This window comes from Ovis aries, chromosome 11 (assembly GCF_016772045.2).
Source record: "Ovis aries strain OAR_USU_Benz2616 breed Rambouillet chromosome 11, ARS-UI_Ramb_v3.0, whole genome shotgun sequence".
Taxonomy (NCBI): domain Eukaryota; kingdom Metazoa; phylum Chordata; class Mammalia; order Artiodactyla; family Bovidae; genus Ovis; species Ovis aries.
In genome coordinates, this window is record NC_056064.1 from 6,765,958 (window position 1) to 6,779,895 (window position 13,938).

The 13,938-nt window shown below is 41.2% G+C and overlaps 1 protein-coding gene and 1 non-coding gene across 2 annotated transcripts in view; both read left to right on the forward strand.

Moving 5' to 3' along the window:
• The window catches only part of ANKFN1 (ankyrin repeat and fibronectin type III domain containing 1), a 393,710-nt gene that overhangs the window by 133,987 nt on the left and 245,785 nt on the right, over window positions 1-13,938 (forward strand). The window lies entirely within an intron of this gene.
• On the forward strand, window positions 5,297-5,432 carry LOC114117078 (small nucleolar RNA SNORA51). Its single transcript, XR_003590870.1, has one exon. It is a non-coding gene; the product is annotated as a small nucleolar RNA SNORA51 (small nucleolar RNA).

The following is a 13,938-nucleotide window of genomic DNA, read 5'->3' on the forward strand; positions in this document are numbered from 1 at the left end:
TCATGGAATCCTCACAGCAACCCTGAGAAGTAAGTACTCCTATCTCCAGTTTACAGAAGGGGACATTAAAGTTAAAAAAAAATTGTGTTCAAAGTCTCCTGATAATAAGAACAGGACTGGAACCAAACCCAAATATGGCTAACTCCAAAGTGTACAGTGTTTTAGAATCAAGTTTTTAGTCCTTCAGAGGTTGAGTTTTTAAGAGCTGGCTCACCATGGTCAGTCCAAAGAAGTAACAGTGATTTGATTAAAGCCTTGAAAGCTGGTGGTTTAGAGAAGTGTTCATGGAGGAGTACTGAGTCATATGGTCAGCAGTGTATCCAGTAACATGGGACAGTGGTGTCACTGTCAGAGGCCTCCTCACACGTTTCAGTCCACCATTCTGCCAGCGAGAGCAAGGGATGACACCCACCCTGTGTCGGCAGGTCTGAAACGGGTGGGGCGAAGGGCGTTGAAAAATCCTTGATCCCCTAAGGAAGTAATCATTTATCAGGTAGATATCAGCTGGCCCTTTATCAATGACTTCTGAAAAGCAATTCCCAACAAGAGCCACTGTGAATTACCCATCCAAAGCAATGTCAAAATGATCAGAGCAGCTTTGATTCTTTGCCAATCTCTCTAGCATTCCTTTTTTTTTAAATTGGAGTATAGTATTGTTGCTTTAAAATGTTCTATTAGTTTCTGCTGTATAGCAGAGTGAATCAGCCACAGGTATTATAGACCCTCTTCCTTGGAATTCCTTCCTCTTTAGGTCACCGCAGAGCATTGACTAGAGTACCCTAGGCTGTGAAAGTGAAAAGTGAAAGTGAAGTCGCTCAGTCGTGTCCAGCTCTTTGCGACCCCATGGACTGCAGCCTATCAGGCTCCTCCATCCATGGGATTTTCCAGGCAAGAGTGCTGGAGTGGATAGCCATTGCCTTCTCCAGGGGATCTTCCCAACCCAGGGATCGAACCTGGGTATCCCGGATTGCAGGCAGACGCTTTACTGTCTAAGCCACCAGGAAGCCCTAGGGAAGTCCCTAGGCTGTAATCTGTTCTAATTCATTCTCTATTTTCTACAAAATAGTGTATATAAAAAGACTGTCATACAGAGTGAGTTAAGTCAGAAAAACAAATACCATATAGTAACACATATATGTGGAATCTAGAAAACTGGTATAGATGATCTTATTTGCAAAGCAGAAATAGAGACACAGACGTAGAGAACAAATATATGGATACCAAGGGGGGAAAGAGGGTGGGATGGAATGGGAGACTGAGATTGACGCATATTACTCTCCAGCACACTTAATGATGACAGCTATGAAATACAACTCCGGTTCTTGCAGGATGGCTCCCAAGGACCTTTTCATTCTCTGCTGCCTCCTGCCCACCCTTAATCACTCCCTCTCTCAGTCATCCCTTTGGATCTAAAGTTTTCCCAAATCCCCAAATTAGGTATTAAGTACATGTTTATTCCAGTATGCTTTTCTCCTCTAATCTGGGAGATAAAAATAACAGAGACATGTCTGCAGTCTCATGTTACCCTCTGCTGTCCATCCCTAAAGTAAACTTGGGCATCGCGCCATCTCCTGCCTCCTCTTCCTTCATGTGGCCCAGTCCAAACAGGAGTGCTTCGAGGGTAGACCCCACGTACAGCTCCAGCTTAGAAAAATTATTGTTGCTCTAGGAATATATGGACTGACTCTGAATATGTCTCTGGCACATCACCACTATTTTTTGTAAACTCGTTCTATTTCCAAAAGTAGGGAATGGGTTACTTATTGGCAACAGTTAATTCTGAGAATTGACAGCCAGTAAGCAGTTTTAAGGACAGTTTGAAAGATGCCTTATGACAAAACACAAATAGTGATAAACAATTTAGAAAAGCCCAAATCTCATAACTAAATGGGCACATGGGAACAGTCTTCTTTTGTCTCCAAACACCTTGAAATGAGAAGGTTTGTGAAACGATGACATTGACCCTGAAAGATGGTCAACGTGAAGTTTGAAGATGAAAGATCCACTTAGCATGCATTGGCAAGAGTACTGGAGCGGGTTGCCATTTCCTTCTCCAGGGAATCTTCCCGACCCAGGGATTGAACCCAGGTCTCCCACATTGATAGACAGACGCTTTACTATTTGAGCCACCAGGGGACCTACCCTGAAAGATGGTCAACATGAAGTCTGAAGATGAAACCACGCATTGCTTTAAACCTTTGAAACGAGCAGTGCCTGACTGGACTGTTAAAGGCTGTAGGACTCTTCTTAGAGACACTCTAATGTGTCCCTTAGCTTTTCTTCTGGAGGCTAGTTCCATTTAACACTCAGCAACAGCCATGCAGAGACATGCCATGCACTGTGCTAATGAGAGTTTACCAAGTAAGAAAAACATGGTTCCTGCCCTCAAAGAGCTTAAAAGCTGTGTTGGAAAGAGAGGGGCTACAACCTCTAATATACTCAATTAAAGAAGTCATAATTGCATAACACCAGTTTTTATGTCTGTTGTCCTAAATTTCTACTTTCCAAATAGAAGGATGTTGACTCCCACAGAGAAAATAAATCTGCATGCTGAGCGATGTTCTTTTTCTTATGATGTTTAAAAGCAATTTTCTTTAAATGAAATTTAAATAGAAATTGCTAATATTGAACTTAATAATATTATTATGTGTTTTTCCCCAAGAAGCATAAGACTTCAGGCTTCATCGTGTTTCTCCAAATAGCCTTTTGTTTTTATAGCTTGAAAATTGACAACTATTGAAAAGACAGCAATTGAGTTGGCATCCAGTGGTATTATAACACACCTGGCCTTAATGCTTGTGTTATTTCTTTCAGTCTTTTCTCCTCTCTGTTCCTTTGCTTTGTTACTTCCCTGAGGAAATTCACATTTAGAACTTTGCTCAGTATGACACAAACAGCTAGATAACATTCTCTGCTGGCAAGAAAGAGGCAGCTATTTAGTCTTGGCTGGGAGCTGTGGCAGTGATTGCTTTGCAAGGTTTACATAATTTTTTAAAAACAACAATATGACATTGTGTGAAGAGCAGTGGGTTTTAAGTGAGTCAATTTGTAAGTTTTTTTGAAAATTTAGGCAACTTAAAACTTCTGGGGCCTCAATTTCCACATCTATAAATTTGAGCACTAAACCAGGGGTCCCCAAAATTCGCTGCATGTTAGAATTACCAGGAGAGCTTTTAAAAATCCTGATGCCTATGTTGCAAGCCAGACCAATTAAATCAGAATATATCAGGGTGGGAGTCACATATATGTTGTTTAAAGATCCCCAAGGGATTCCAGTGTGTAACAAGGTTGAAGAACTACGGCAGAAAACTGATTTATCCAATGTCTTTTCCAACTCTAGTATTCTAAACTCCATGATTCTCTGAGCTTCCGTGACTCTTCTTCAGCTTCAGTAGCAAACTCAAGCTATTAACAAATTTTCTGTAGTTTCCATTCAAAACCAGTCAAAATCCCAGGGGACTTTTTTTTTGTGAAACTTGACAAATTAATTCAAAAATTTTAATAGAAAAGCAATGGATCTAGAATAGTCAAAGCAATCTTGCAAAGAAAAGAAAAAGCTGAGGGTCTCAATATTATCAAACTATAGCAATCCAGACATATGGTATTATTGACTAGTATAAGGATAGACAGACAGATCGATAGAACAGAATAGATGGTGCGACCCTTTACCTTCACTTATACAATCAACTGATTTTCAGCAGAAGTGCCAAAACCACTCGATCAGGAAAAGAAAATTTTTTCAAGGAATAACACTGTAACAACTAGATAATAATTTGGGAAAAAAATAAATCTCAATCCCTGCTTCACACCAAATACAAAATTAATTTATATTGATCACAGACATAAATGTATAAGCTAAAACTGTAAATCTTCTCAAAGAAAATATGATAAAATCCCTGTAAATTACTAAACAAGACAATGAAAATACTAACCATTAAAAGGATACATTAAAAATTCAAAAGACTGCATTAAACATACTAATCAGCCACAGACTGAGGAAGAAAATTTACATTACACAGGACTTGTATTCAGAATACATAAAGAGTTCCTAACACTCAATAGTAAACAGACAAACAACCCAGTTTAAAAATTGGCAAAATATGCAAATTTTGCTTCACGAAAGATAGAAAAATAACCAGTAAGCACATAACAAAACACCCAAACTCATTAGACATCAAAGAAATGCAAGTAAAACTCTTAATGAAACTGAAATGAAGGTTTAACGCATACATTAGAGTGCCTAAAATTAAAAAGACTGACAATGCCAAACGTTGGCAAAGAAGTACAGCAACTGGAATTCATATACATGGAATGTGAAGGAATACAATGTTATTGCTACACTGGAAAACTGTTTGGTAGTTGCTTGTAAGGTTAAGTATATATGTCTCAAAGGACCCAACAATTCCATCCCTAACTCTTTACCTAAGAGAAATGGACCATACAAAAGCTTTACACACAAATGTTCAGAGGAGCCTTATTCATGATAGCCCCAAACTGGAAATAGCACAAATGTCCATGAACAGACGCCTGGCTAAATATATGGTATATTCATACTCAGCAATAAAAAGGAGAGAACTGCTAATACAAACCACAGCATGGATGAATCTCAAAAATATGTTGAGTGAAAGAAGCCAGACACAAAAGAATACATACAGTATGACCGTACTTATATAATAATAAAATCAGAACAATGGTTGCCTTGCATATGAGAAGGGAGATTGTGCAATAGACTAGAACCCTCTAGGGCCCTGGAAATGTTCTATCTTGATTGAGGTGTGGTAGTTACATGAGTGTATATATTTGTCAAAACACTTTCTAAAAAACCATGTACTTAAGATTGTATACTTATAATCTGTATGTAAATTATACCTCAAAAATTAACATTAAAAACAACTTTTGTAAATTACAGAGTGTTATACAATACTAAAAAATGTTTTAGCTTTTAAAGTCCTCTGAGAAAAAGATATGTTTGAGGTGGTTAAAGTGCTGAACTGATGCTAAGCAATCAAATAGCAATGAGTATCTCGTTTTCATTTGGATATTTGATATGATTGGCTAAAATATGATGAGTTTGTTTCATGACTTAGAAAATGAATACAATGCCTTCTAACCACCCTAGCTAACATTTTTTTTTTAAAGCTTGGTACCAAGAGTGATCTGTATGAAAATACAAAGAACCTTAAACTTTTAAAGTAAAAAGTGTTGGCATATTCACTGTATGTATAGCTGAAAATTTTAGAGAAAAGTCTTGAATTGAAGTAGGAAAAAAAATGGAAGTTTAAGATAGGACGATAGGGGCCTCCTGATGCTTACCACAGGCTGTGTTCTTACACTGACTGTATAGAAAGAGGAGGCAGAGTAAACCCACCCCATATACACCTCAGCCCAGGCAGGCCCTTTACCTGGTCTGTATTGTGAATGGGGAGACATGGAAAAAAAAAAAAAAAAAGATAGGACAATAGATATCACATTCTGTAATCCAAATTCTATAATAATCATATGATATGAAAGTATGTGAATACAGCTAAAAGATGACAACTGATTTAAACATACCAATTTACAATAAAATCTCTACTAAATTTTCCAGGAATAGTACGGAGGTTCCTTAAAAAAAAACAAAAAATAGATTCCCATAAGATCCAGTAAAGCTATGACAAACCTAGACAGTGTATTAAAAACCAATACAGTATTGTAAAGCAACATAAAGTAAAAAAAAATAAAACTAAAAAGCAAAGGCATCACTTTGCTGACAAAGGTCCATATACTCAAGGATATGGTATTTCCAGTAGTCATGTATGGATGTGAGAGCTGGACCATAAAGAAGGCAAAGTACCAAAAGAATTGATGATTTTGAACTGTGGGGCTGGAAAAGCCTCTTGAGAGTCCTTTGGACTGCAAGGAGACCAAGCCAGTCAGTCACAAAGGAAATCAACCCTGAGTACTCATTGGAAGGGCTGATGCTCAAACTAAAGCTCCAATACTTTGAGCATGTGATGCGAACAGCTGACTCACTGGAAAAACCCTGATGCTGGGAAAACTGGCGGCAGAAGTAGAAGAGGATGACAGAGGATGAGATGGCTGGATGGCCTCACTGATTCAGGGAACATGAATTTGGCCGAACTCTGGGAGACAGTGAGGGGCAGCGAAGCCTGGCATGCTGCAGTCCACAGCATCACAAAGAGCTGGACACTACTTGGCCACTGAACAACAACTGATCTAGTAATCTCACTCTGGTCATATACCAATATCTACAGGAAACTAATTCAGAAGGATACATGCACCCCAGCATTCACAGTAGGCAGTGTTTATAACAGCCAAGACATGGACACATACAGGCTTTCCTATGCGGTGCTACTGGTAGAGAACCTGCTTGCCAATGAGGAGACGTAAGAAACCCAGGCTCAGTCCCTAGGTTGAGAAAATCCCCTGGAGGAGAGAATGGCAACCCACTCCATTATTCTTACCTGCAGAATCCCATGGACAGAGGAGTCTCGTAGGCTACAGTCCATAGAGTTGCCAAGAGTTGGCCATATGTATGTATATGTATGGTGGAATATTCCTCACCAATAAAAAAATAATAATATACTCAGCCATTTGCAGCAATATGGACCTAAAGTAGGGACTTCCCAGGTGGCGAAATGGTAAAGAATCTGCTGGCCAATGCAGGAGATGTAAGAGACGTGGGTTTGATCCCTGGGTCACGAAGATCCCCTGGAGTAGGAAATGGCAACCTGCTCCAGTAATTTGCCCTGGAGAATGCCATGAACAGAGGAGCCTGGAAGGCTACAGTCCGTGGGATCACAAAGAGTCAGACATGACTGAGTAGGCATGCACACACACAGATTATCATATTAAGTGAAGTAAGTCAAAGACAATTATCATATGATATCACCTACGTGTGCAATCTTTTAAAAATGATACAAACGAACTTATTACAAAAAAGAAATAGGCTCACAGACATAGAAAACAAACTTATGGTTACCAAAGGGGGAGAGAGAAATTAGAAATTTGGGATTAGATACACACTGCTGCTGCTGCTAAGTCGCTTCAGTCGTGTCCGACTCTGTGCAACCCCATAGACAGCAGCCCACCAGGCTCCCCCGTCCCTGGGATTCTCCAGGCAGGAACACTGGAGTGGGTTGCCATTTCCCTCTCCAATGCAGGAAAGTGGAAAGTGAAAGTGAAGTCACTCAGTTGTGTCCAACTATTAGCGACCCCATGGACTATAGCCTACCAGGCTCCTCCATCCATGGGATTTTCCAGGCAAGAGTACTGGAGTGGGTGGCCATTGCCTTCTCCGAGATACACACTACTGTATATAAAATAGATAAACAGCAAGAATCTACTGCAGAACACAGGGAAATATATCAAATATCTTGCAGTACCTACAATGGAAAAGTGTCCAAAAAAGAATCCATATATATATATTTATATATGCGTATAACTGAATCACCTTGCTGTACACCAGAAACATTGTAAATCAACTATACTTCAATAAAAATAAATTTTAGGAAAAAAATAATTTCTCCAGGAATCAAATTCCCTTCCCTCTTTTTTTTTTTTTTTTTTAAACACACAATACAGACTCCCATGCACTTTCCATAAAGTACCAGGAGTAGCATAGTTTGTAGGTTTTAAATCCTAAGTGCTCTCCACACACTCCTTCCCAGACCCAAAATTAAAGTCAGGGAAGCCCTGCCCTAGGGTTGGGTCTACTGATTAAACACAAGAAGCCTCTATAAAAGTATATCCCTTGGTAGAGAGCAAGGTCTTTGCAGGCTTTGGTCATTATCAATCCCAGTATCTAAAGCATAGTAGGGGACATTTTTAGACATTTTTTTTAGACATTTTTTAGACATTTTTAGACATTTTTTAGACATACATTTTTTAGACATGAATGGACACTGACATGACAGTAACAGTTCATGTTAACTATTAAGTGAAGGAGCATATTCCAAGTGTTAGCAGACCACCTAACACCTAGGTTGAACTTCAGCTCCTTTCCCCCTTTCTCTATGCAGACTATTTTTCCTCCTTCAGGAAGCTGCTTTCTCTTATTAGATGACTAGATCTCATTTGTTTTAACCACCGCAATGCAACCCCTTTCAAAAATAGGAAATAATCTGATATGACTTATAGCTATCAAAACACTGATGACACTGACGATGTGACGATTCAGGTCAGGTCAGTTGCTCGGTGGTGTTTGACTCTTTGCAAGCCCGTGGACTGCAGCACTCCAAGCTTCCCTGGCCATCTTCCCGAAGCTTGCTCAAACTCATGTCCAATTGAGGCAGTGATGCCATCCAACCACTCATCCTCTGTCATCCCCTGCTTCAATCTTTCCCAGCATCAGAGTCTTTTCTAATGAGTCAGTTCTTCACATCAGGTGGCCAAAGGATTATGGTTTCTATGTTTTAAAGTATTATGGTTTTTATGGCCATATTATGGTTTATATGCTTCCTCACCCAGTAATGGACTTTTAGACTGGGGAACAAAAAACCCGATACTCTAATGTTTGATAAGAGTTTCCAGAGATATCTGGAAATACTGTGTGTATTTTGTGTGTGTGTGTGTGTGTGTGTGTAATGAGCTTGAATGCATATACATGTATGAGTGTATGAGAAAGACTGATTTGTAAAATTCCAGCAATGAATGGACTTAAGTGTTATACATTCCACTCCTAGAAAATTAAAAACTATCATAAAATTTCCAATTACAATCTGCCTTTCAAAGTTGTTTTAGAAGATCCCCTGAAGAAGGGAATGGCAACCCACTCCAGTATTCCTGCCTGGAGAATTCCATGGACAGAGGAGCCTGGTGGGCTACAGTCCATGGGGTTGCAAAGATTTGGACACAACTGAATGACTAACGATGTCACTTTCACTTTTAGAAAGTACATTGTCAAAAATTCTCATAAGATCTTTCATTTTTCTTCTTTTTCTTCACAAAGAAACACAGTCAGTCTTAAGCCTAAGAAAAATCTAATCGAGCCAATGATTTCCAGTTTCTCTTGATTGAATTTTCTTGATCTACTAGTATAGGCCAGCATAGGGACGCTTACCTTAGAATAGAATGGCGTGGATGTCATTAGAGTGCAAAGGAGAGTTCTTTGTGAATATTGATAACATTTTATGAAATTTTGTTTCAGTCATATATTTGTGATGTGTGTGGGTCACAACGTAAAAAGCGTAAGTCACGGTCAAAGAAGTTTGAAGGCCACTGCTCTATACAACAGCATAAAACACCCAGGCAACAGTGAAGGTGAGAAAGTGCAAATTCAGTAAAAGAACAAGAGTTTAGACACGTCCGTGCATGGCAGGGAAAGAGGGAATTCCCAGGCAACCTAAAGAGAGACTTCATTTAGTTCACTGAGATAATCTTAGTGAGGTAAAGAAGGAGAGCAGAAAAATTCTCCTCCACTTCCCAGAAAAGGTATAACTGCCATAATTGTCAGAAACGACAGAAAGAACTCAAACTACCTGGAATGAGCTACGTAAAATATGAAGCCCAAGTCAGGATTCTATTTATTCTGTGACTATATAAATATTGCGCTATTTTTTGATAGAAAGGAATCTTTGACTCCTTTGGTAAATCATCTCATGGAGAAATCTACAACTATGATGGCCTTATAATCTGTTCCCGTCTCACAAAATTTTAATTGAGCCATGCCAGTGCCATTTAGGGTGACAGCAGGGGTGTGGTTGGGGACTGTGTGTGGTCTTTCCCTTGCAGACAAATTCCTATTCTTTAAAGAGTATGAGGCAGAGACTGGACAGACTGCTAAGGGCTTATGCCCTCGAGCTGCTGGACAGGAGATGGCCTCCCCCCGTCACTGCGATCCTTAGGGTGTTTAGGTCAAGAGCTCTCAGCTCCCAGCCCAGGTCTGTTCCAAACCAGCGATCCTCCAGAAGCTCATTCTGTCCCCTTTCTGATTTCTCTTCTTTTTCTACACACACACACACACACACACACACACACACACACACACACACACACTCCAGATGACTCATGCCTCTCTCCATCTTTATTCCACTTCTAGTTGAGTTTCTCAAAACAAAATATATAGTTGAAATTCACATTCTTGGTTAGGAGAGGTCTCAGAGTTGGAGCCACATAATGCTCATGTGTTTGCCCTCTTAGTCTGTCATTAAGAGCAAGCCTCCCTCAGCCCACCCAGGACTTGAATCCTGCCTCTGTACCCAGCTGGGTGACTTCATGTCCTACTGCTACAAACACAGGCTTGCCTGTCCAGATCTTCAAACTTTGCTTCCTGAATCCCACCCCACCCCCTGCTATAGTCAGTAAGCCATTCAGAACTCTCATCATCTCCTTGCTGACAAACAGTCCCTAAATCCCACCTTACCTAGGACACCCTTATCTACACCTGCTGTTTCAGAGTAACGCTTAGTAACATGCCCTTTCATTTTCAAACGCACTCTAGAGTGAAAAATCACCTTTCCAATACCCACTCAGCCGCTTGGTTAGCTCCCTTCCTGTAGCCTGCAGCGGCCCATCCCTTAGGTCTGTGATTCCAGGTTGGCCAAGACTCAGTATCTCCTATCTCCCGGCATCTTCTTGAACTTCCAGAATGGAAAGCTGTCCTGGCAAGAGGAAACTTAGAGAAAACTATGATGTTATCTTAGAGTCTTTGTGACTCTGTTTTAATGTTTTCTCATATTAGGCATCTTTTACTGCTGAACAACCCACCCCAAATTAGTGACTTGAAACAATGACAATCATTTATTATCTCTTATGGTTTCTGTGGTTTGGGAATTCCGAGGGGATATATTGGGGCCAGATTGTCTCTGCTCCAAAATGTCTGGGGCCTCAGCTGGAAGATCGTTGAGGCCTGCAATTATCTGAAGGCATATTCACTCATACATGGATGCTGTGGTCTGTCGAGGTCTGGCTGTTCGGTGCTGGCCATACTCACACATGGCCTTTCCATGTGACGAGGACTTCCTCGCCTCATGGTGGCAGGGTTTCAAAGACTAGTACCTGAGCCAGACGGGAGCTAACCCAAGGTTCACTTCACAACCCTCCACAGCATCCTTCCACCATATTCCATTGACCAAGGAAGATGTTAGCTGAGACACAAGGGCAAAGGACATCCAACTCCCACCTCTGTTAGCAGAAGTGCAGTCAACCTTATAAGACCAAGTGAGATGGGATGTCTATATCCATGCTTGGGAAATAACCAGCCACTTCTCCCAATCACCCCACCAGCCATAGGCAGGATGTCATCATTCCTGCCTCTCAAATTTTTCCAAGATTTTCAAAATTTTCTCTCAAAATTTTCCAAGAAGTCCTTTGATAGAATGACATGGAGTGATAACTTTCCAGTCAAAAATGCTACTACAATCCCCTGTAGTTGAGATGCTGGTTACAGTTTCATAAATCTCTGCATCTGATCCTCATAATACTGTGAAGAAGATAGAACAGACCTCACTCTCCCCATTTTTAAGCAAACACAAGGGAAACACAGCCGCATCAGTAATTCACCCAAAGTCACTGAGCTGAGACTCAGTACAGTCGCTCTGATGTGGAATCAGGTTTCTTTGCACCACCAACTGACCTCCACCAATGCGAAAGCAGCATGGCGCAGGGCCTCTCAGCCCAGCCTTTGGACCAAACAAGCCTGAGCTTGAGTCCTGGTTCTCCAGCTTGGTGGCTTTGGACAAAAAGTTAACCTCCCTGAGTTTCCCCTTTTCACCCCTAGAATGAAAGCAGTAAAAACCTACTTTGTGGAATTAAAAGACTATAATTAACCTAGAGCAGTGCCTAAAGCATCTTGGGCACTTAGTAGCTAAGAAATTAATCTTAATGATGATATGTGATCTCATGGTTGACACTATCTACTTAGAAGCTGCTTTTTAAGATGCAATTGCTAGGGAATTCCCTGGTGGCTCAGTGGTAAAGAATCTGCTTGCCAATGCAGGAGACACTGGTTCGATCCCTGGTCCAGGAAGATCCCACATGCCAGGGAGGAACTAAGCCCGTGCGCCACAGCTGTTAAGCCTGTGCTCTAGAGCCTGGCAGCCGCAACTATGCAAGCCTGTGTGCCCTGGAGCCGCAGGAGAAGAGAATCCACTGCAATGAGAAGCTTGCAAACCACAAGTAGAGAGTAGCCCCCACTCACTACAACCTTGGATTTTTAGAGAAAAACCCACGCAGCAACGAAGATGCAACACAACAAAAAATAAATTTTTTTAAGTAAATGCTAATCCTGGTGACACACAAGAAAAAGAAGATGCTCTTCATCTGCATATAAATGGGGAAACATTCTTAATTCATATCTAAACGCCAACCATCTTAGATCTTTCTCATAGAAATAGTGTTCAGTCATTTGAAGAAGAAACCTTACAAAGGGAATCCAATTCTCATCTATGCAAACATTATTAAATGGAATATAGACTAATGATTAAATCTCCAGCTCAAAAGGCTGCAGGTGATGGGCGGTTTCTTTGTTTTGCAGAGCAGGAACCCGTGTTGCTAGTAAAGAATCTCAGGAGTTGGCCAGCCCCGGATGGCTGGGGCAGAGCGTGAGGTTAACACTATTGAGAAGCACTCAGCAAAACACTCTCGTATATTATTTAAATGTATGGCATCCATTTCTGTGAAGGTGGATCCCCATTCACCTAACGTTTTGCTCTTCTTGTTTAAAGAGAATAGAGTGTTTTGCTTTATCCAGTGGCAAAGACTACTAGATATTTGTCATCAATGAGTGACAAGCAAAGAGACTAAATGAGCCAACGTTTACAGTCTCTGAGAAATGTATCTACACTGTGGGAGGCAGAGTCTCAGATGAAAGTCCGAGAAGCTGCCTCCTTAGACCCTGAGAAAAAGGCATTCTGTTAGAGTTCAGAAATTGTTTTCCTCCTTCTTCTATCCCATCACTTGGCTCTGAGGCTTCAGTTCTGCTTCCAGGGCCAAAAGGACAGCAGATTCACTCATAAGAAAGCCCAAGGAATACTTAAAATGCAGAAGGCAGTCCTCAGCTCCTACTGGGTATAGTTCTCATTCATGTTAGCAGGAAGCCTGCCTACAGGGCAGGGCACCTCAATTGAGTTCTTTCTCTGCTCTGCTGGTTCTCGATCAAACTCGCCCTGTGGCTGCGTTAAGTGTTGATGTCTTGGCATCAAAAGGCAGGGAGACAGCTCCATTTCTCCTGGCGCCTAGCACCGGCTCTTTGGAAAGGCTACCCACCCGCTACCCGAGGTTGCTTTAGAATTCTCCCTGTTTATAAACTAAGCCCACATTGTAGCATGCGGTGCTCCTCACTCTGCAGCAAGGGGGAGTCCAAACATCTTCAGTGACCCTCTAAGATAACCAAATCCCTGAATTCCCTAACGGAGTAACTGACTGTCTGCCATCCTGCTGCTTGTAGCTGAACAGCATTCTGTGTTTTCCATAGCTTCTTCATACACTTGAAGAAGCTGTGGTCTCCTATGGTCTGGCAGACTCCGCGAGGGAGGCACAGCAGACGTTGTTAGTCCATTTCACAGATGAGAAGACTGAGACTCATACAGTTTGATCATGCATCTGGCGCCTTCTGGGGCTGGGTCCTAACCTCCTAGCCATTGCATCTTCCCCACAATGACTGACAGTTACTTTCTCTTCCTTGCCCTTCTCTATTGATTCTCCTCTCTCCCTTCCCCTCTCTCACCCACTCCCCATCTCTCCTCCCTCCCTTCTTTCTTCTGTCCCCTCTCTCAATCTCTTTCTCTCCACACTTTCCTCAACTCCCTTATTCCAACAAGGATTTCAGGCAGGACCATGAACAATAAATACAGAATTATAAAGCCTATGTCACTATTAATCCAGTGACTTTAACAGGAACTTGCACATCTTTCAGTGGAAATCCCTTTGCCTCTCTGTGACTCGTTTTCTCCATCTATGAAGTAAGGATGCCATGTGGATAAATATAAGATAACAGAA